General features: G+C 43.8%; 1 pseudogene; it reads left to right on the top strand.

Annotated features, from left to right (window-relative positions):
* Positions 1-103: 103 nt before the first annotated feature.
* On the top strand, positions 104-21,915 carry LOC146172577 (uncharacterized; annotated as a pseudogene).
* The last annotated feature ends 123 nt before the right edge of the window (positions 21,916-22,038 follow it).

Raw genomic sequence — 22,038 nt, 5'->3', positions numbered from 1 at the left:
AATAAACTAGGTTTGACTGTAGTGGACCTGCCAATTATATTGCTTGTTTCTTGTTCTTTCATATTTCTTTATGCCTTTAAGCTATGAAAAATGCCTTGACTAAATGAATGCTGTCACCATTTCTAGCCTGTATGAATCAGTCGGGTAATTTAAAAACAAAAACGTCCTTTGTCCAGGAAAGCCAGCATATAGGCTTCATATTGCCACCCGGCCCTTCTAGTCATGTAAATTATCAGCAGATTCAGTCGTATGATGTGTCTACACATGCAAAAGCAGTATTGTGACATGTCAAACTATTTTTACATGAATGATGCAGTTATGTGGCAAAGTTTAGATGGTTCCTTTTCTACAAATATGTTTCACTATATTTAGTAAAGAATTATTTGTCCTTACTTATGCCCAGCTATCGAGCATTGAATTTTGCTCATATTTTTATCTGCTTGTTTACATTGTGCATTGGGAGGTTGTGCAGATGAAATTTTAAGAGATCACCCATTGTAGATTATGTGAAGCTATAGTGTTATAAGTGATTAATTTGTTCTGCTACTTGCAGGCCGCCCAAAGACACTTGAAGAAATCAATAAACGCTTGCTGGGCATACGTCCTCCACATCATTTCACACGCTTGCCCCGCTCACTTCGAGAGAGGTGCTACTGGAAAGCCCATGATTGGCGCAACTGGTTGTTATTTTACTGCTTACCCTGATGCTGCCATATTCTTCCTCCAAGATACCTTCGGCACTTCTGACTCCTGGCTGAAGCAGTTTTCACCTTGCTGCTGGAGGAGCTCTCGGTTCATCAAATTGATCATGCAGGTATGAGCACTTTGGCTGTATTGACCCAAAGTTACTGAAATAGTGGGTGGGGCTTTGTGTGCCACACTATAACATATATGCACTATACTGCATAATCCCCACCGTGGTGGCTTATCGGCTAGAGTGCTATACTGCTACACATAAGGATGTGGAAATTTATTCTGGCTGCAAACTCTGCTCTTCAGTTGAGTCAAAAAGCAAGGTACATGTTTACTGTCAGATGTCAGTTAACATTAAAGAATGCCAGGTGGTCAAAATTACCACAACCCTTTCTAGTGTGTGTCTCATATAGCCTGAGTTTTTCAATTTTTTATTTCTTTATTCAGTCAATTCAACAAATATATATATATAATGATTTTATTACCTCATCATTACTATTATTTAGCACTCAATGGTCAATCACTAGAAGAACAAATTACCATAATTTTTATGCAGCCTCTAATTTCTGACACGTGGTGCCAACTACTACAAAAACGGCTTTTAGACTGAATGAGCTGTCTAAGCTATTGCTTAAAGGAAGCTGTAGTGATCAACATTACTGTTTACACCTTTGGCAGTTAAAAAATGGCTCGCATTTAACTACACTCTTGCACTTTGTGCCAACCACAGGCACTCTATCTCCGGAACCATAAAGGCCAGTGCAGGATCCCAGACGGTGCGAATATTAACAAATGCTTGCTTGAATTAACAGCAGACCAAAGTGGTGTATCATGTGACTGTTTGTTAGGGGTGAAGTGAAAGCAATAAGCAAATATGTGGTTATGCTTACATGTGATCTACATGAAATTATACCTCAATGTATCTGACCTAAAATCAAAACTCATGCATGCTAACAATTAGGTTTACACTGCATACTGCTGGTATATCAGTTATATAACTGTAGTCACCTTGAGTGCATTGGTAAATGTACAATTACACTGATGTTTATATGCAATTTTTTGTTTAGAACACCTCTGAGAAGCTTCATCTCACAAGCACCTAACCTCTATGGACAACGATGCATGACATTCAATGTCCATCAACTTCTGCACATGGCACAAGCTGTTCGCAACTTTGGACCTCTTTGGGCACATTCAGCTTTCACATTTGAGAGTGGAAATGGTGCATTTGTTAAATTGGTGAATGCAGCTAAAGGTGTGCCCAAGCAAATTGTTGAAAGAGTAGTGATGTTGCAGGAGCTACATATTCTGTTATCAGTACTGCCATTGCCTTCTAATGTGCAATCTTTGTGCATGACATTTGTTGACCACCCAAAAACAAAGCATACCAGATGTATTGGAACTGGATGGATGTTTGGCCAGCCAAAAGCTGCACCTTCCCTCTCTAATCGAGAAGCTGCATGCTTACAGTTATATTTTGGTCATGTATTATATTTGCAAGAGCACTTCCGGTTTTATTATCTTGGAACAATATTCCATAGTGAAAAGTACCGTACAAGTAAAAAAAAACAGTAGTATGTTTCAGTGCAAGGCAGGCGACTTTTATGTTAAGAGAATATTGGAAGCAACCAGTGCTTCCGTTCCAAATGATCAAACTATTCTTCTCTGTGCAAAGATCATTGCTAATGGTAGCACTGCGGGGCTTCCTTCACATGTTTCAGAGTGCTTTGTTTCATTGGTGTATTCTTTGGTACCCATGAAAATCACTGATATAGTAAAGCCATGTATTTTAATCTCATTCAGTCGCAGTGAAAACTACATATGCTCCAATTCTCAACTTAGTCGAGCGAGACTAGGTTAGTTCCCCAAATCTGCATGGCACTTTCTGTTGATATACTTCTATCATTTTTCTTTGGAAGCTAACTAGGCTGCTCTCATTTAGAATTTCAGCTTCTTCATTAGCTTCCTAAGCACAGAATCAAATGGAACAATAACATTAGAAAATAAGCTCATGGGGAGCAGCTGTTTCTGGTGCATATCAAGGATAATTTGAGATGTCTGGAATGAGGTCTTGTCCTGAAGTGTTTGTAATTTGCCCAGTGCTGATGGCTAGCATTAGAGGTATTAAACTATAAAGCATAAGATGCATTTGGGCAGCAGCAGCAGCTGCTATGTTTCAACTGAGTTCAAAAAGTTTGAGCTTGATAGCACATCTTCTTTGGTGGAGCATGCTCATTTCAAGGCGAATCAAATATTTATACTGTACCCACAATATCAGGTATTCTGTAGGTAGTACGTGTGCATCATAGCCATCACTGACAACATTAAGGAGGACTAAATGGACCAGTTTAAGAGATGGAAGATTTTGATTATGTAAAAAACTGATTTAGGGACTGTTGTACCACTTTAATGGAACATCATGCAGTAGCGGACATGGCCCAGCTGTTCATTAAAGAGGAGTAGTGTGATGGGAGGAGAGGTGATTCTTAATTTTATTTTAATTTTTGGAAACAGTGCTATATGGAGAACATTCAGGCAAGTGAATATACAACTGAAAGAATGTCATACAACTTTTTTAGTAATAACATCAATTCATGGAGTGAAATAAGCTTGATGGCTCTTTCATTATAGTAGTTTGAGTACATTCTTGTTACATGTCACCTCATGCTGGAAACTAGTGACTTCCATTCAGAAAGCTCTCTGGCAATGTGCCAGTTAGAAATCATGGGGATTGCTTTCTGTACAGATCCAAGTGCTGAACATCCTGTTCATAATTCTTATTGTAAATGCCTGGGAGGTAGAACATAAAATATATCATGTTGCGGAGCTTTTAAAGCATTCCTGGTACTTTTCTATCTTGATAATTCTCATTTTGTACAAAGCAATAATGCTGTTATTCCTCACAGCAACATTACAGCATGTATGATACGATAGTAACATTTAGGTGCACATAATTTGTAAAAAGTGGCCTGAAATAAATTGACCCATTGTGTGATTTAGAGACCATTTGTTTCACGAGCATAAGTTCACATCTCCTTCAATGTCATAATTTAATTCTACTATTTAAAATATTTGTTTGTTTTATTCTATTAATTGGCTTTGAAGTTCTTACTTCATCTTTTAATCTAATTTACATGCACAGACAAGGTGCACGTCTGCACTGTTTGAATACTTTCTGTGCTCAAAGAGGACAACAAAATGAAAGTGAACTGTCTCTAGCATCATAAGCTCAGCCAATATGCCTTTGAAATTGGCTGCATGTGCCAATAGAGGCCAAGGCTGATATTCATTTTGTGTCCCCAAAGTAGCCTGCGGTAATGCTTGAATAATGTGATGCTTTGGTGGCTTGCAAAATGATTGCAAAACTAATTTTTCTGTTAAGTGCTCATGAGTCAATATTGTATATATGACTGCACTTTGCAGATTGCCTACTTAGTATAAGTGCAGAACTGAAGCAAGAAAATACAAGTAAAATGGTGCCTTTTTGTTTGTTGTTAAAATAATGTGCATATGTTTTCAGTCAATTTTGCTCAATTGGTAAAAATCCAGTGCTAAATTTTTACATATTGAAATGTCATGCAGTGCAAAATTAAACAAGAATTATTTTTCATTGCAGTCCAGGAAAGTTTGCTTCTTTCTGACCTTTCTTTGCTGTATGTGTGATGTGTATATCCAATGCATGCTATAGCTGTGTACTTTATATCTTAGCATTAGCTACTGTTTAATAAAGTACTGGTAATTGTCCAATAATACTGACAATTGTCCATATTTGAGTTGTATACATGCAGATTTCTGCTTTTAATGATGACATACTAATGTGGAAGCCAAACATTACTCTTGATCTCAGAAAGGAATTGGTTTATTGAAATTTTGTGCTATGTATATTTTTGATAATGGTACATAAAGTGCAATGACGTACTTTATTCCATCAAATGAACAGCTTTTTTCAAGCCATATGTTCCATGCACATAAACAGAATGTAACTGCTTTTGGCCATTTTCAAGCATCCAAAGGCACCATCTATTCAAGAATGGGTTTTAGTATTGTATGATTGAGCAACCATGCCTGTAATTACTTTATTATTAATTGCTCCACTGTTTTCTTTATGTAACAGTGTAGTAATAAATTTTATCATCACTGTGTAATATGTTTTGATAAGCTTGAGTGATTTTGACACCTTATCATACCTAAAGGTACTGTGTTGTTTACATATGGATGCCCAGGTGACGTACATTTTCGCCATAATATGACAAATGACCCATAGACGATAGAGGTTTGGTTGATATATGGGCACTCATGTGAACTCTGCACCCATATCCCCCGTGCCCATATGATCCATATGTCCTCCAATGCATATGGATATGGGCACAATATGGACACATATGGCCCCATACAACTTGCCCATATAAACTGCACCGAGTCCTATATGCCCCATATGGTGTGAATTTGGCCCCATATCAATCGATATGTGGCCTATATAAAAATCATATGGGTCTATTTCAGTAGGGCAGATACTATCATCATCGTCGCCATCGCCAAGACGTCACATTACGTCAGTTCCTTCGTTCTCGGTTGCCGCTGGTTGCCGTGGCAACAGATACGTTCCAAAATGCCATATAGCGTCACGCATGTTCGCATTCACTACAGTGTTCTGCCATCGCGCTCACAGCCTTGCTCACGGTCGTGAGCCAGTTGCCTCGGTTGGAGGCTGGGGCTCATTTGGCGTCGGAGCACCAGCAACAATGCGCGCATCACAAACAGCATGCTAGCAACCCTCGGGGAGCCTCGTAAGGTGAGAAACAGTCACAAAAATGTTGCTAGAGATTTGAGAAATGTGAGCTTATACTTTGACAACATAACTTTTGTGCGGGAATGACCCCTGTAGTGTACGTCAGAAGCTTCCGATAATTCCTGCAACAAACATTGCTTTCGTTGCGCCTACAGATCATTCTTCCGCTACGTACTTTGAATTTAATTAAGAGCATCGTCAGAAACAGTTTGCTTCCCTTATGCCACCATCGAGAGGGCAGACTCCCATGAGTTAGTCGAAATTGTGCATATTCAATTAAAATGTTTTGTGCAGCATTGTAAACAAACTTCCTGATGTCCTAGCCATGCTTCAGAGGATATAATGGGTGTTGCTGAGGATATGCATACAATATCGAGAAAGGCGCTAAAATGAGCACAGTGGTATATGTGTGCCGCGCAGTACTGCTGCAATAGTTCAGCATTGCTTTACCTTTGTATTTTATGTATTATCAATAGCTGCTGGTCAGGGGCAGCGCAACAATTCTGCTCGTGCTGGTTGGGGTATCAAGGCATATTAACGAACAGCTTCGGTGCTGCAGAAACAGTGATCTATGTCGACTCTCTTTCGGTCGCTTTGGGTATGCTCACAGCTAAGGACGGGTAGATAGAGTTCAAGGTCGCGAAACTTGTATCAATTGCTGGTTTTTCTAATACGCATGAGAATGTTGTCGGTTTTAAACGTTAGTTGCTTGCTTCTGCAATACTGCCAATGTTTTGCTCCAGATAGTAAGAATAAACAGAGACCGTGGTTCTCAGTGCACGCAATTTATGTAGCCATTAATTATTGCATGCCATGGCAGTCGTGTGTGATGGGGTTTGCTGCTGTTCAGGCTATGAAACCACCATGAACGACACATGCTCTCTCATTGCAGGAGACTGAGGGCACTTTCGTGGCAGTACTTTACCATCCATTTCATTGCGTTTGATTGCACCATTGGAGTGTGAAGCGAATTGAAGGAAAAAAGTGCTGCATTTGTCTGATAGTGCAGTGCTATCTGAAGCTTATCATCTTGAACATTCATATAAGTGTGAACAGCCTTGCACTTCGTCGAATCTCTGGAATGCGCGGAAATACCTTTTGTGCTGGCATATAGCCTGCAGTGCTATTCTGCAGATACCACCAGAGTGCAGCACTGCTGGCCAGTCATACTGACGTAGGTGTATGGGTCGTTGGATAAAAAAGAAATGCTGTTCAGTTCACAGCAGAAGCACACCTGCAGGGTGCCGCACTGACTTGAGCATTACTTGAAAGGGCTCCTAAGTGCCAGTATAATACAAACATAAATACTCAGGCTTCCAACATTGGGAGGCAACACAGTTGTGAAATGTACTCAGGAAAATAAGTAATGTAGTACACACTGACTGACATCACCACTCGTGCTCAGTTTCGCTCCATGTTGCACTGCAAAGTAGCATTTATCACAACAAAACTAGATACAAGGAATCTTACTAGAAATTTTTGGCATGAGCATTATTATGTGCCCTAATCCTTGCATATTGGAAACTTGGCATTACAAGTGTCTGTGATGTCATGTCCAAATGTTTCATTGACACTGGTATCGTCCTTGTTTCACTACTGTGCAAGATTTTGTCTTTTGACTTCTAAAACAATTTGCAGATGGTCCACAATACATGTTGAAAATCTAAAGTTTGGTTTGGTTAGGTTTGTGGGGTGTAATGTCCCAAAGCAGCTTAGGCTATGAGAGACACTGTATTGGAGGACTCCGCAAATTGTGACCACGTGGGGTTCTTCAACGTGCACTGACATCGTGCAGCACTTGGCTCCTAGCTTTTCGCCTCGGTCAAAATGCGGCCGCCAAGGCAGGGATGTGATCCCGCAGCCTTGGGCACAGAGTTTAGTGCCCTAACCACTTCACCACCCTGACGGTATAAAAATCTAAGGGTGCAGTCATTTCCTTCATACTGTTTCTATTGCAACATGTCACACAGCCTATTATTTAAAGAGCTCTCTTTCCCACATGGAGGTCACTTCACAATACCAAAGTAGGGCTACGTTTTCTTGCTGAAGTATTGATGATTTCAACTGTGGAGGTATGTTTTGAATTGCCGTTGTAATATTGTAAGCCTCACAGATTAATTCTAGAGGCTGCCACTTTGCAGCCTCTACTGAGCCAGAGAAACCCTGAAGTTTGGCAACTCAAATTATACTGGTTGCATTGCTCTCGGAAGAAGGTAGCAGAGCAGGTAACAACACAAAACATAAGAAGCACAAATAAACACAAGGACAACACTGTACTGACAACTATAGTGACTAGAACCCGCACATCTTTTCTCTTCACTTCACGTCTGCAGCCAACTTCTTCCTTGTCTTTAACGTCCTGCCGATTTGCGCAGAAATTCTAATTTCTTCTTCAACAATACCACTGAAGGCATACTGACACATTGGTCTTCCGAGCCACTGATTGCATGTGCTTCATAAATTTCCCTTCTTAACTTATCCTTCATCTTTTTCATAACCTTAACATAGTGAAGATCAGCTGAACCCATTTTTGGCTTCTACAAACAACGGTCATTGCAGTGCACTGCGATATTAGAGCCAGACTTGTCCGATATTGCCATAGCGTGCTCTCTAATCCTGTCATTGATACATATTCCTGTCCGTCCAGTATATTTCTTTCCACATTGCAAGAAAATTTGATAAACAATCCCCTGAATACACTTGGAGTACCTAGTCCAGTCCGAAGTTTTGCATTTAGAGTTGAAGTCCTGGTGGTTAACCTGCATACACATCCCTTTAGCTCTGTTTGATGCCATAGAAGTGAAGGAAGATGTGTGGGTTCTGGTCAATATAGGTGCAGCGTTGTCCTTGTGTTTGTGCGTGCTTCTTATGTTTTGTGTTGTTACCTGCTCTGCTACCTTCTTCCAAGAGATGTGTGACCATCTAGCTCAATGTTCAACTCTATTATGGTTGCATTGGTTCTGTCCACATAAAAACTGTACTTAAAGGATCGAAAAGCACAGGTTCAGTATGCTTGATACAGTGGGCAAAGCCTGGTATGTAGTGTAGCAAATGGCTGCCACATATTTAATATATAAGCACAATTTGTGAAGCACAAGTCACTAACATGGTAGGTATTGGCCGTCGCTTGTCATTATAATTAAACTCACTGTATCCATCCTTAATGTTGCCTACTAAAGATGGATTAGCTGTAGTTGCCAAACCCTCGTACCCAGCTAGGTGAAATAGGGTACTTTAAGAAACTTGGAATATTTCATTGGTTACTACACACCTAGCAGCAGTCTGCATTTTTGTCTTTTCTACTGTGGCAGTTTGAAACTTAAGTACGACTTCAATAATGAAATTAGTATTTATGTGATCATCACCTACTTGCCAACAAAAATGGCAACCGGAACAAGAAAGCCCGCTGTTCTGCAGAATAGGCAATTTAATGCATGGTGTGAACAAGGTCCTGGAGTGATAAGATCTCATTCAGGACTTTACAACACAATGGTCCTTTAATGAACCACTCAGAATTATGCTCCTTAGCACTGTCAAGCAGTTTAATCAAGAGCATAGCTAAGCAGTTCTTTGTTTCAGAGCCCCACATCGATGGGTGCACATTCTCCTGGAGAAGGGTTTTATAAGCTATAAAAATGTCTACAAATTAAAAACAGTTGTCACCATTACTGGCCATTTCTGTAAGCAAACTAAGGTGCACAGTGATTACATAGTGGCTCAAGCATCTGCCTCGCGTGCAGAGTTCCTCACGATAGTGGACAACTTTTTTTTGGGGGGTGCTGAAATGACTGTGGAAAGGGCCTCATACTATCCCACTTTGAAACTTAAATCTATATTATGCTATAAAGCCCATTTGTGGCCCTTTATTAGCAAAGCAGTGGCCTAGGTGGGCCACAGGAAGAAAACTTTATTCGCACACCTTTGAGGCTAGGCTGCATCACCTTTCGCTTTCATATGGTGATTGTGGAGTCATCAGTTTGGTGGCATATTCTTGAACTGAGTGTCAAGGAAATTTTCAAATCTAATTTATGAGTTTTATTGCATAAGCAATACTACTCTAGGTTTCGAGCCTTCAACGTAGCGCGGCCGGTAGCCACTTCTTACCCAAGTGAAGCTGTGGCGTCAAACCCCACCTGACACTAGAGTGAGAGCTGGGCTACCAACTCAAGCGGTCGGCAGGAGCTGCCAACTTGAGTCTCTCATTTCACATGGGACGGTTATGTCAGAATTAGCCTGCTAGGACCCTGGCATTCACATTACCCCTATAGGCCACTAAGGCGCGTTCATATGGCTTGGTTAAAGTGGGGCTTTATATGTGAGCTGAGGAAGAAGAAAAGCGAAGAACGCTCGGTCACCCGCCGCTAATGCTTTCGCTCAATATATGGTTCAGCAGCTTTGAACCCTCGTAATTTTTTTTTGTTTTTTTCTGCTGCTGGGGAAACATCATCATAGCCAGAAAGAGTCACAGAATTCATTTCAACTAAAAGCAAAATTTGGATGGCATTGTCTCGGCTCATTTTTCTAGAACAAATTTATCTCTGATAGTGTGTAGAAGATAGCAAATTCTAGGGACACTTAAGCTCTTCCTTTAAGCATATGACTATAGTATCTGCTGCTCCCCATACAGTTCATTTACATACATGTAGTCCTCACTTATTTACCAGTCTCTTGGACTGTGCCTCTAATATATCACACATTCTTATTAGCATACAGTACTAAACTATCACTTTTGCCGGTATCGACATTCAGGAGGCTGAAGACATCACTTCTATGGTCAGGAGGATTATACGCGAGGAGCTGGATATTCAGCGGCAACGTACATATTTCGATGTACCCTACCACTCGACATCGAGATCCGTATCATCATGGGAACAACGTACGCTATGGGTTGCACAAAATCACGGTGAACCATTTTGCAACAACGGCGTGGAGCGGACCCTGCAACCAACATCGCACCCTTATTTCCAGCAGCGTCCAGCCCATCCGGATGAAGTGCCTCGTGGTGCTCCTCGTCGCGCTTCTGTCGCCCCATCTCGGCCTCCAAGGGATCCCGAAGTGAACTACCAGAGCCACCTGCCAACCGTATGTTACGGCTGTGGGGGCAGCGGACATATCTTCCGCTTTTGCCCGCGTCGTCAAATTACCCGACCCCCTGTCCAACGAGCACCGCCAACCCCGTTCGCCATCCCCACGTCGCCACTTTGTTTCTCCACCGCTGGGAAACTAGGTGGTGCGACCGATGGAGGTAAGGTCGCCGAACGGTCAATTCCACGCATACTTCTTATCGTCATGCTAAAGAACAAAGTGTCAGTGTGTATAGACAATGTTAAAACATGTTTTGGTTGACACTGCTGTCGCTGTGTCCGTTATGAGCCTTTCATTTAAAAACCACCTCCAACAGAACGTTATGTTTGCGTGTTACGAAAACATTACGTTTTGAGGAGTTGGGGGTGAAACTTTAGTTCCGGTTGGCCTGTGCTCAGTTTCAGTTGTAATTGGTGACGAGGGCTATAGGACAGAATTCGTTGTATTTAGACGTGCCACGCATGACGTTATCTTGGGTGTTGACTTTTTGCGCGAGGGTGGTGCGACTTTGGACTTTAGTGCCGGTGAAATTTGTTTGCAGGTGAACATGATCCCCGCATTAGTAGAAAACATGTCTCAGAGTCATCAAGGAGTTCTTGCCTTGAAGGAAGATGTGCTGCTGCCTGCGATGACAGCGACGTTTCTCCCCGTGAAGCCATCTGAATCCTTCATGGGTAAACATTCAATACTCGTCGAGCCAGACGTCTCGAATGGAGCGAAAAAAAATATTTTGGTGCCACGCTCCGGGGTCGAGGAGGCGGAGGATGGTCGCGCATACCTCTGGGCTGTGAACGTGTCAGAAGAGCCTGTTCGTCTTCCTTCTGGTTTGACACTTGCGAGATTTGAGAATTATGGGACTCATACCATTGGAATTATTTTAGATTACAGAGGAGCCGCGAAAGACAAGTCTGAACATTGTGCCGAGTTTGAGGGCATGGTCAACAAATCGCTCCCATCTAGTGAACATCGTATTCTGCAAGACATTTTGACAACGCATGCCCAAGTGTTCGACTTTGCTCAAATGGATCGGGTAGCCATTTCCCAGCTTCTCGGCTACAGCACACAATTAACAAAGGAAGCGCACCCCCTATTCGCCAAAAACCTTACAGTCTCCCCGGCAGAGCGCAAGATAATTCAAGAACAGGTGGACGAAATGCTGCACAAAGAAATCATCCGAGAATCTTCTAGTCCGTGGACCGCACCTGTGATCCTGGTGCGAAAAAAAAGACAATTCTTAGCGATTTTGTGTAAACTACCATCGTTTGAATGTGGTAACAAAGAAAGACGTATATCCGTTACCTCGCATAGATGACGCTGTCGACTGTCTGCATTCGCCGTCAAATTTCTCCTCTGTTGATTTGCGATCTGGCTATTGGCAAATTCCTCTACATCCATCCGACCGTGAGAAGACTGATTTTGTAACACAAGATGGTTTATACGAATTGAATGTAATGCCCTTTGGATTATGCAACGCTCCCGCGATGTTCGAGCGATTTATCAACACTATCTTTCGTGGCCTCAAATGGGAAATATGCATGTGTTACATTGATGATGTTATCATTTTTGGAAAGACCTTCCAAGAGCACAATGAGAGGCTCCATCAAGTTCTTGAATGCATTGGCAAAGCGGGCCTCATTTTGAATTCGATGAAGTGCCATTTTGGAGAGCGACTAACTTTAGTTCTTAGGTTCCTCGTCAACGAGGATGGTATCAGGCCGGATCCGCAGAAGATTGCTGCAGTACGCGACTTCGAAACTCCACGCACACTGAAAAGTCTTTGGAGGTTCCTTGGCCTCGCTTCTAATTTTTGTCGCTTCATTGCCGGTTTTGCGAAAATTACCCATCCCCTTACCTGTCTACTGCGCCAGGATTCGCGATTTGTGTGGACCCCAGAGTGCGAATCCTCTTTCAATCTGCTCAAGTCTTATCCAACTTCAGCACCACTGCTGCGCCACTTCGACCCTTCTGCTGTGACGGAGGTCCGGACTGACGCCAGTGGCGTCGGTCTTGGGGCGGTGCTTGTGCAGCTGCATAGTGGGGCTGAACACATTACATATGGCAGCCGCACGTTGACAAAATGTGAACGGAACTACAGTTACCGAATTGGAGTGCCTCGCAATTGTGTTCGCTGTGCACAAGTTCGGGACATACCTCTATGGACGCTACTTCACCATAGTTACTGACCACCATTTGCTATTCTGGCTCATCGGACTTCGCGATCCATCTGGTCGTCTGGTGCGCTGGGCATTACGCCAAGAATACAAATTTGGTATCGCGTACAAGAGTGGACAACATCACAGTGATGTAGACTGCTTGTCACGGCACCCATTGCCGACTTCCGTTAACGATGAAGATGGCTTCGATGGGTGTTTAGCCTCAATCACGTCGACGTTTCTTAGTATGGTGACATTTAGGCGAGAACAACGCAACGACCGGTCACTACAGCCTCTTATACAAGAGGCAAAAGAAAGAGTGGAGTCAACGCAGTTTACTATCAAAGATGGTGTTTTGTTCAAAAACTACTCAGTTAACGGTGCTACCCTCCTTTTGGTCGTCCCAAAAAGTCTCCATGCACAAGCTTTGCATGCCATGCATGATGATATTACCTCTGGACATCTAGGCTTCTGTCGTACCCTGCAAAGAATTCGCCAGCGTTTTTTGGGGCCACAAATTTATAAGACCACCAAGCAATACGTTGTGACATGTGAAAAATGCCAACAACTTAAGGCATGCACCACCACACTGGCCGGACCTTTACAACCCATCAATCCACCTACCTCACCTTTTGATAAGATTGGAATTGACCTGCTCGGTCATTTTCTAAAGACTGTAGAGGGCTGCTGCTGGGTTATTGTCTGCGTTGACTATCTTACCAGATACGCAGAGACCGCTGCTCTCGCTACCGCAAAGGTTGCTGATGTTTCGTCATTTCTTTCGCATTCCATTATTTTTCGCCATGGCGCACCCCAGGTTATTATAAGTGATCGTGGTCGGCAATTCACTGCTGATATCGTGGAAGAAATGCTCCGACTTTGTGGTTCACACTGCCGACACTCGATACCGTATCATCCGCAGACCAATGGTCTCACCAAGCGCACCAACCGCACCTTGACAACCATGCTGTCCATGTCCGTCTCGTCTGATCATCGCAACTGGGATTCAGTGCTACCGTATGTGACGTACGCTTATAGCACTGCAAATCAAGAAGTTAGCAGCTATTCTCCTTTCTATTTACTCTATGCAAGAAATCCCCACGTTTTCTTAGACACCTTCTTCCCATTTTCCCCCAACGACGATGCATCTGTTTCCCAGATACTATGCCTTGCCGAAGAGGCCCGTCGTATAGCCCGTTTACGCACACTGGCTTCTGAAAGCCGCTCGAAAGAACACTACGATCTGCATCATCGTGCAGTTGCTTACTCCCCTGGAGACTACGCCTGGCTTTGGACGCCTCTTCGCAAGTGAGGATTATATGAGAAGTTTCTCTGCAAGTATGATGGCCTCTTCGTCGTGTTGGACCAACTGAATGACGTGAATTACGTTATCGCCAAAGTCACGACGCGTAACCGCCGATCCCGCAAGACACAAGTTGTTCACGTGGCTCACATGAAGTTCTACGATCTTCGATGTACCTAATTTTCTCGAGGACGAGAATCGTTTGCCCGGGGAGGGTTGTTACGCCGCGTAGCGGCGCACTGAGAAGCAGCAGAAGCCGCAGAAGAAAAAGCGGAAGAAGCGAGGCGAGCGCAGACTGATCCAGGTTTTCCTGAGCCGTGTGCGTCCGTCCTTCATACGAAGTTCACCTGTATTAAAACCATTTCATCCGTTACAATATGCATCAAGTGCACAACATAACAAAAAGGGGTCTGCACTACAGTAAAAAAACGAAATACAATTCATATTGTTCCAAGCCATTTGAAATTAGTGAACATGAGACATTTCTTAGGCGGATGTGCCAAGAGTATACTAATGCAAATCTGAATGCTCGACACATGGTAGAAAGGTGCAGACTCCATACAGGCTCCAATAAATGGAGATGCTAGCTGGACTGAAACCACTTTTTCTAAGAATCATAAATGCTGTGCACAACATGTTAGAAAGTCGACTGCAGTGATGCGAGTGCTATGCTAAACTGAGTCGCAAAGCTTACCTTGCCCCATGCTGCCACATTATGAAATTTTAGCAATTTGGGCCAAGCCGACACCAAAATTTAAAACAAAAACAAAAACCTTAGGTGCCATGTGCTGTATGATATATGCTACTGTATAAAACACCACCATCATGGCTCACACATGTGCCAGCAGTCACAGCATAGTTAGCAACTGCTGTTTTCTTAAGTTGCATCCTACTATGGCAAACTTTAATCTGTATACGCATCTGCATAACCTGCCTGTATACAAAGTATAGAGGCAGGAGAGAGTGTCAAGAGAAGGCTCACTATAATCACCCTTTCAAATAGCATGTCCCAGCTACACATATTGAAAGGGCAGTTTTAAATCGACAAACACTCCAAGCAGCTCCAAGAGTTCCTTGCTTTTTGCCACCATCGAAAAGCGACTGCAGCGGCCAGGATTCGATACTGGGTCCTCTGGTTCAGCAGTCGATTGTTTATCCATGGAGCAACTGCACCAGGATGTCAATTTATTGAAATGTTGCTGAAAACTTTATGAAAGTACAGAGATAAACTTATTTATATGTGATGTCACTAAAAGCAGCAGAACTGAAAATGGCTGTAGTAATGCATTCCGGTAAATGCAATGCTGGTGCAATCAAATGCCTTTGTAATGAAGTGGTTTCGACCTCGAAAATCATTCATAATACAGGTCGCTTCATTGTAAAAGTCATGCACACAGCACTGTATCACATGAAAAAGAGCACGGTAAGCATGTTTACAAAATAAAACCTTTATTTACCATCAGCTGAAGAACTATTTCATAAAACAATTTGTTAATTTTCTTCTAGCCGGGCACTTCTTCCAACAGAATGTGCACCTGTAGCTGATCCTTATCATATCCAGGTTCATGGCATGCTCCATGGGGAAATCCAAGAGCAACACAAAAGTACAGCAAAAAAAAAAGGAAAAAAAGCAGGGAGAAGGGAAATGCCGGCAAGTGCTCATTAAAGTGTCGTTTTGTCACCTTCAGACTGGATCGATGCAAAATGGCCGGTTACATCCACTGGCTCCGTCGGCATGTTTGCACTTGCTGTTCAGTTTTCTAGTGCCTACCAGCACGCGGGAGCATGAAGATTGCTTTTCCTAGTTTTAGTTTTTTTGGCGGCAGGAAGTACTAGTGTCATTCGTCAAGATTTTAGTTTTAAGGTAAAGGTCAATGACTCCAACCAAAAAACGAACCAAAAACTTGGTTGGAGCCATTCACCTTTACCTTAAAACTAAAATTGAATTGTTCAACCAAGTCCCTATATGAGGCATAGCTCAGTGGCCGGCAAGCACAGCCCCATTATGTGAGTTCATTGTAAAGCAGTAACAGCTGCCAACATTCCTTCATTTTTTAGTGCCATAGATGTGAAAGAGGCTCAACTGGAACATTAGAAAGCCCTAACTATACAGGTTGTTTCATTGCACAGGCATTCATGTTATTAATTTTAATTTAAGCAAGTGTTGACGCCAAATTTCAAGCTATCATTCTTTCTTGTTTCAATGATTCATTGCACAACAAAATAAGCATGAAATTGAGAACTTTCTGCCAAATAACGAATAATTCAATTTCTACTAGAGAGCCACCAGTTTCAGCAGTCGATCGGTGGCTATCATGCAAATGAACACGCAGCTATTATGTCACTTTTTGTATGCCTCATGTGACCCCAAATCTTCTGACAAAATCTTCTGACAAAAAAATGGGGTAGGAGGCTTCAGCTCGGTCTTTGAAGGTATGACGCGACAGCTTTAATGATTAATGGCTCCCATTTTCCAGCTCCTCTTATTCATTCGCGTCCGTTCACTCTGCTACTTGCCTAATCAGTAGTCTTATTTGTGCACCGATCCCATGCACACTCATTAGCACAGAGTCGTAAAATATCCCATCGCATTACTGCCAACTTGGCGAGATCAAAAATGAGATCTTTTATTAGCACTAAGGTGGGGTGGGGGCGGCACGTTCAAGACACAGTGTCCAATGAGTGCTGTCCTAGAGACCTCTGCACGCCGCCACCGAGTGATCTCGCTACACCTCCGCAGCTGGTCGACGCAAACTGATCGGCGAGGCGCAATTGCCGTTTTCTCTCGGTGTCATCGGCGCACCGTTTTAGTTTAATGTGGAACCATTATTAGCCCCTTCATACGCAATTCTACCCGCGACTGTTGTTGGTCTTGATAGTTCCGAAAGAAGAGCTATCATGCCATCGACGGGTATAGCGCAGCTCAGTAACATGAGGCACGCGGCCGAGCGCAATATAGGAGGATCAGAAGGCATCATGTTTGGGCATCGCCTCCTCTAGAGGAGGCAATGGTTTGGGCAAAGCTGCAGAAACATGGAGGAAGGAAACAATTTAGGAGAGGCCCTTGCCATTCCCAATGCATTGGAGAGTGTGGCGGAAATGACGACAAAATTTAGGGTTAGCCAAGTCGGGCCATTAGCAGTATTGGCGCTGTTTGAGCTGCTTACGGTGTGCCCTGTTCGCAGTTCGCCTCGCTCCCAGTGCCGTTTCACCTCTAGGTCCCACCACGGCTTCCTTTGCGTGCCACCCCTCGAGCTGGTGTGCACGTGCTGGCGCATAATCCGTTTCAGCTCGGTGACATACGCATCATATGTTGTGGCTTGTGTTGGCATCTAGCTCTTTTCGAATTGGTTGGCCACAGCTTCGTATGATGTGGGCTGGTATCGACGGGTTGGGTCGCGGTTCTGTAAGTCTTTTGTGCCAAGAGGAAAATGAGAACGATAGACGGAGTCGGTTGTGGTCGCTGCCTAGGCTGAAGCGTCTGTCTTCGTTGATGTGGACCTGCGTTACGTGCGCTGCCAGTTTCGGGGACATTATTAGAGCATCGTCTATTGTGGTGCGGCTGTGGCAAGCGCACCAGGTGAATTCACCTTCACAGTCAGCTCTAAGGTTGGCTACTTCCAAGCTCCCGCGCACATCCGATCAGTCGCTCACCATTCCGGTCCTGGTATCCTTCGATAGGCTGTATATGTCCGTTGAAGTCTCCCATCAAGAGTACTTCGCGCTATGCAGCCCATCGCTTGACGTCTTCAATGATGCACTCCAGGACACTGTCATTAACTTCGTGTCACCCGTGTGCAACCCTGAGGTACACGACGCTTACAAGCACCGGGATACCGACGATGCTTCCGCATATCCAGATATGTTCATCACAGACGCCCGCCATTTGCGCCCATGTGGAATTTTTCTGCCACAGCACACACACACCACCACCTTTGCGGTTTGCACCAGAGCGGTTGCGTCCTGCCCAGTTCCATTCCGGATGTATTGGAGGCTCTTCTAGGTCACATAGATGGGTCTCCGCAACAGCGTACAGACTGATATCCTCGCTGTTCAGCACTGTAAACAGGTCCGCCCACTTGGATGCTTTTCTCGCTCCGTGAGGGTTAAGAAACCCCCCCGTTGACGGTGGTCGCTGTGTTTGTAGCGATGTCGGTGACTTCTGCGCCTACTCACTACTGCGGAGTGCGATTGTTCAGCAAGATGTGTTGGCGCATCAATTCCCCCGCTGGGTTGTAGATATTGGGGAAAGCTAGGTGTGGGCCCCTTGGGAAAACCGGCGTCATTCCCCATGGTGCTGTTGCGTGAAAAGCTGGCCTGGAGTCCGGCAGGAACCACTGTTGGTTTTGCATTGGCATGGGTATACCTACTGCCCCACACTTGGTTTGTGTGGAAGATAATCTGTTAAAAGAACATTACATGCATTCACATTAAGCCATATTTTCTTCATGCAAAGAACTACAGCCGCTGGTATCAAGACGAGGGCTCCACAGAAGCTGTAGAAAAAAAGAAACGACATCAACGCTTCTTGAACGACGGTCTTGAACAACCAGGGAGGGGGGAGGGGACGTGAAGAAGAAAGAAAACTGCTTCTCGTTGCGCGGGACCCGCTGCCCCACCGAGTCCATCGGTCCATCTTTTCTCCCTGCAGCAAAGCGGAAAGAACCACGGGGAGGCGAAAAGCATCGAGGCACCTTACTGCAGGGGCGACAGGAATGCCGAAGCGGAGAGAAATAGCGGCGAAAAAAAAAAAAGAATTGCATGCGCCGCACACAGATTCTCTCTGCTTTTGAGCTTCTCCCACTCCCCCACTTCCCCCCTTCTTGAGGTCACGTGTCCAAATGGCGGGAAAACACCTCCCGCGTGAGATAAGATACGCAGCGCCGCTCAGTCGAGAGCTAGCCTCCATGTAGGCGCGATGCCTACTGCCCAATTTTATCGTCCGCTTTTATTTCGCGCAAATTCAATCGGTCTCAACCTCCTGCAGCAGTCGGCGTTTGAAAAGAAAAGCCCACATATGCAGCTGATTATTGCAGCTTCTCTGTACAGATTCTTCGTGCCGAAGTTCACCAAAACATGCGTAAGTACATGATCTTTCGGTCTTGATCAGAGGAGCTTTGCTCGATACGATATTATACAGCACATAATAATGTATTGTTTTGGAGCATATGCTCATCTTGTTATATACTTCTTGCACCTTTTTTAATATATTTAAATAATTGGTGTGTGCGCTGATCGCCAAGGAAGACGTGCTGAGCCATTTGGAAACAAGGCTGCGGCTAGCTGCGGTGGCAGAACTGGCTCATTTTGCTGCGGTCTTGGTCATTGAGTATCTCCTGCCCCAAAATGCTCGCCTTCCCTATTATGAAGGGACACTCACTATACCGATCAGGTAAGTCCAATTAGCACAGATTTTGTTCAATACAATATACTGCAATTGCTTCTGGAGCGCGTATATATATGCGCATCTTGTTACTAAGTACAATTTTTTTTATAATCAATGTGTGCGCATTTCGCTCTGATTGCACAGGAACACGTGCTGAGCTGACTTGGAAACGAGCTGCGGCGGAATTAGCTCTTTTCGCTGCAGTCCGAGGTCCGATCTCCTCTGCCCCAAAACGCTCGTCTTTCACTTCTTCGTATCGAGGTGCATTCACTGACATGTATAACGATCAGGTAAGTCAAATTAGCGCTGATTTTCTTCTATACAATAATGTACTGCAACTAATTATGTATTGTTTTGAGACTTATGTGCATTTTGTTATTGCAAATGCATATTTTGTAATTGGTGAGCGCGCCTTGCGCTGATCGTGCAGGGAGGCACTATCAGCTGATCTGGAAACTGGCTGCGACAGTCGAAGCTCGTTTCGCCGAAGCCCGAGGTCCTTGGTCTCCTCTACACTAAAACGCTGGCCTGTCACTTCATGGCGGTGCACTTGTCGGACAGGTATTAGTGCTGATTTTGTTCGGTAAATTCGATTATCCGACTCACATCAATCGGATGCATGCAACCCAGTTAAATATCAAATGCTATCACTGATATAAATATTGCAGCACCCCTCACCATAGGAGCGATCAGAAGCTGTACAAGCCTCATCGCTGCTGCCTAGTCGAAGCTGGTGCCAGGACTGAGTACAAGATTTATGCCAAGTTTTTTTTGTTTGTGCTGCTGTAATCATGTCTATATGTGAAACTTGATGATTGAGTGGTGCGGTATGCTGGCAAGGTAAGCGAGCCAGCGCGTTGATTTTGTGGATATTGGAATTATATATGTGATGCCCACAGAATGAGCCATTTCAAACTGCCATATGATTCATTTTGCACTGTGCGCTTCCTTTCTGGGCAAGCAGTTGTATTTTCGTCATGCAGACTATTTCCTGTTGCTCACATGCTCATGAGGTGTTCAGCTAACTTCTTTCAAGCTTTAAAAATTTACAACGGGTTTTATAAGCTTCTACGAGTTCGGCTGTCAAAATAGTCCTCTTGGCTGATGATGTAATTTTTTAAATAATGCTATTTTGTTAAATACCAAAAATAAATGAGGTGACATCAATTAATATCCGGTCGCTTTTGCAGTAAAAGTTTTATCTAGTTTGAAAACATTAAGCTGTATTCTATGAATTAAACTTATTGTAGGTTTCATGTAAATATCGCGGAAACTGTTCAGCCATGTTGGAATTCCCCATACGCACTCTTTAAGAATTATTTAATTGCAGCATTAGCATGCAAGACCGCACTTCGGGAGGATAAGGTTTGAGTGAGCTACGGCTGCAAATTGCAACATCATGACTCCAACAAAACGAAGTGATCGCGCCTTTCTCGCCGATTCACAGATCCTGATTACCAGCGCTAATGCGTTTTCAGTCGGGTCGCATGAAAGTCAGGCGGATATAATATATTGATGTGATAGTGCCGTTGGTGGCAATGCGCAAAGACATTATTTATTCCACCTTTCCACCCTATAATTTCCGGCAATATAAAAGTCTAGGCGAAAATGAAATATTTAATAAAAAAAACTTGTCTTTGTAGAGCTGACCAAGATAGAACCCGCCGCATATCCGACCAGTCGCAGACATGAAGTGATCGAGAGGTTGCCAAAAGAAGCCAAGCCTCAAGCCCATCTTCCACATGTGGCACACATGTGTTCTATAGTCAGTCAAATATCCACGCTTATTAAAAAGCAAATCACGAGCTTTTCCTGAATGCTGTTGGCAATAAAATTTTTCACCAAATACTGCAGCTTTTGTTTCTTTATGGCATCAGAAGAGCTACTGCTTTTCTCGAAGGTAGAAGCAGACTCCAAACTCCAGCCGTCCCGAACGAATACACATTTATGCACACACACACACACATATATATATATATATATATATATATATATATATATATATATATATATATATAATAAATAACAGAAATTCCCCTGGGGAATAAAGAATGCAACCCAAAAATGAAACTGAATATATTATACTCCCACCCTTATTTTTTTTTAATAATTAGTTGTTAGTAGGTGTTAGTAGGGAAATCCCAAGACATGCACAGTGTACGTATTTACACGTATTTACATATTTGTCCATGTCAGTCCCAACTAATGGGCCGGGTAATCTTCGAGCGAGGCCGGTGGCCGGCGCTCTCGCTTTGAACGCCGCACTGCGACACTGCTAACAGGCTCGCAGGCTGCTGCAGTACGCCAGGACACCTAGCCTGCGTCCTCGGGGAAGGCTGCTGCAGCTCAGCAGGCTGCAGTATGCCAGAAGTCCAGGGTATCAGTGTGCCAGGAGGCAGCACGCCAGGCGCCCACGGTTGCGGTGTGGCAGGAGGCAGCACGCCAGGAGACCGGGGCTGTGCTGTGGCAGGAGGCAGCAGATCAACGAACGTGTGCAAGCATTTAAGAGCAGAACCCTCAATGCGAAGATCCAAGGCTTGAATACCGTCCAGACTAATCAGACAAGTTCCTCAGTGAACAACATAAAAACGTAGTGAAGCAGTGCGGCCTTTAAACTGAACGTCTGCCT

This window comes from Amblyomma maculatum, unplaced genomic scaffold (genome assembly GCF_055883805.1).
Source record: "Amblyomma maculatum isolate TAMU_Amacu unplaced genomic scaffold, ASM5588380v1 scaffold_13, whole genome shotgun sequence".
Taxonomy (NCBI): domain Eukaryota; kingdom Metazoa; phylum Arthropoda; class Arachnida; order Ixodida; family Ixodidae; genus Amblyomma; species Amblyomma maculatum.
The sequence above is the reverse complement of the archived record's forward strand: the minus strand, read 5'-3'. Positions and strand labels throughout refer to the sequence as shown.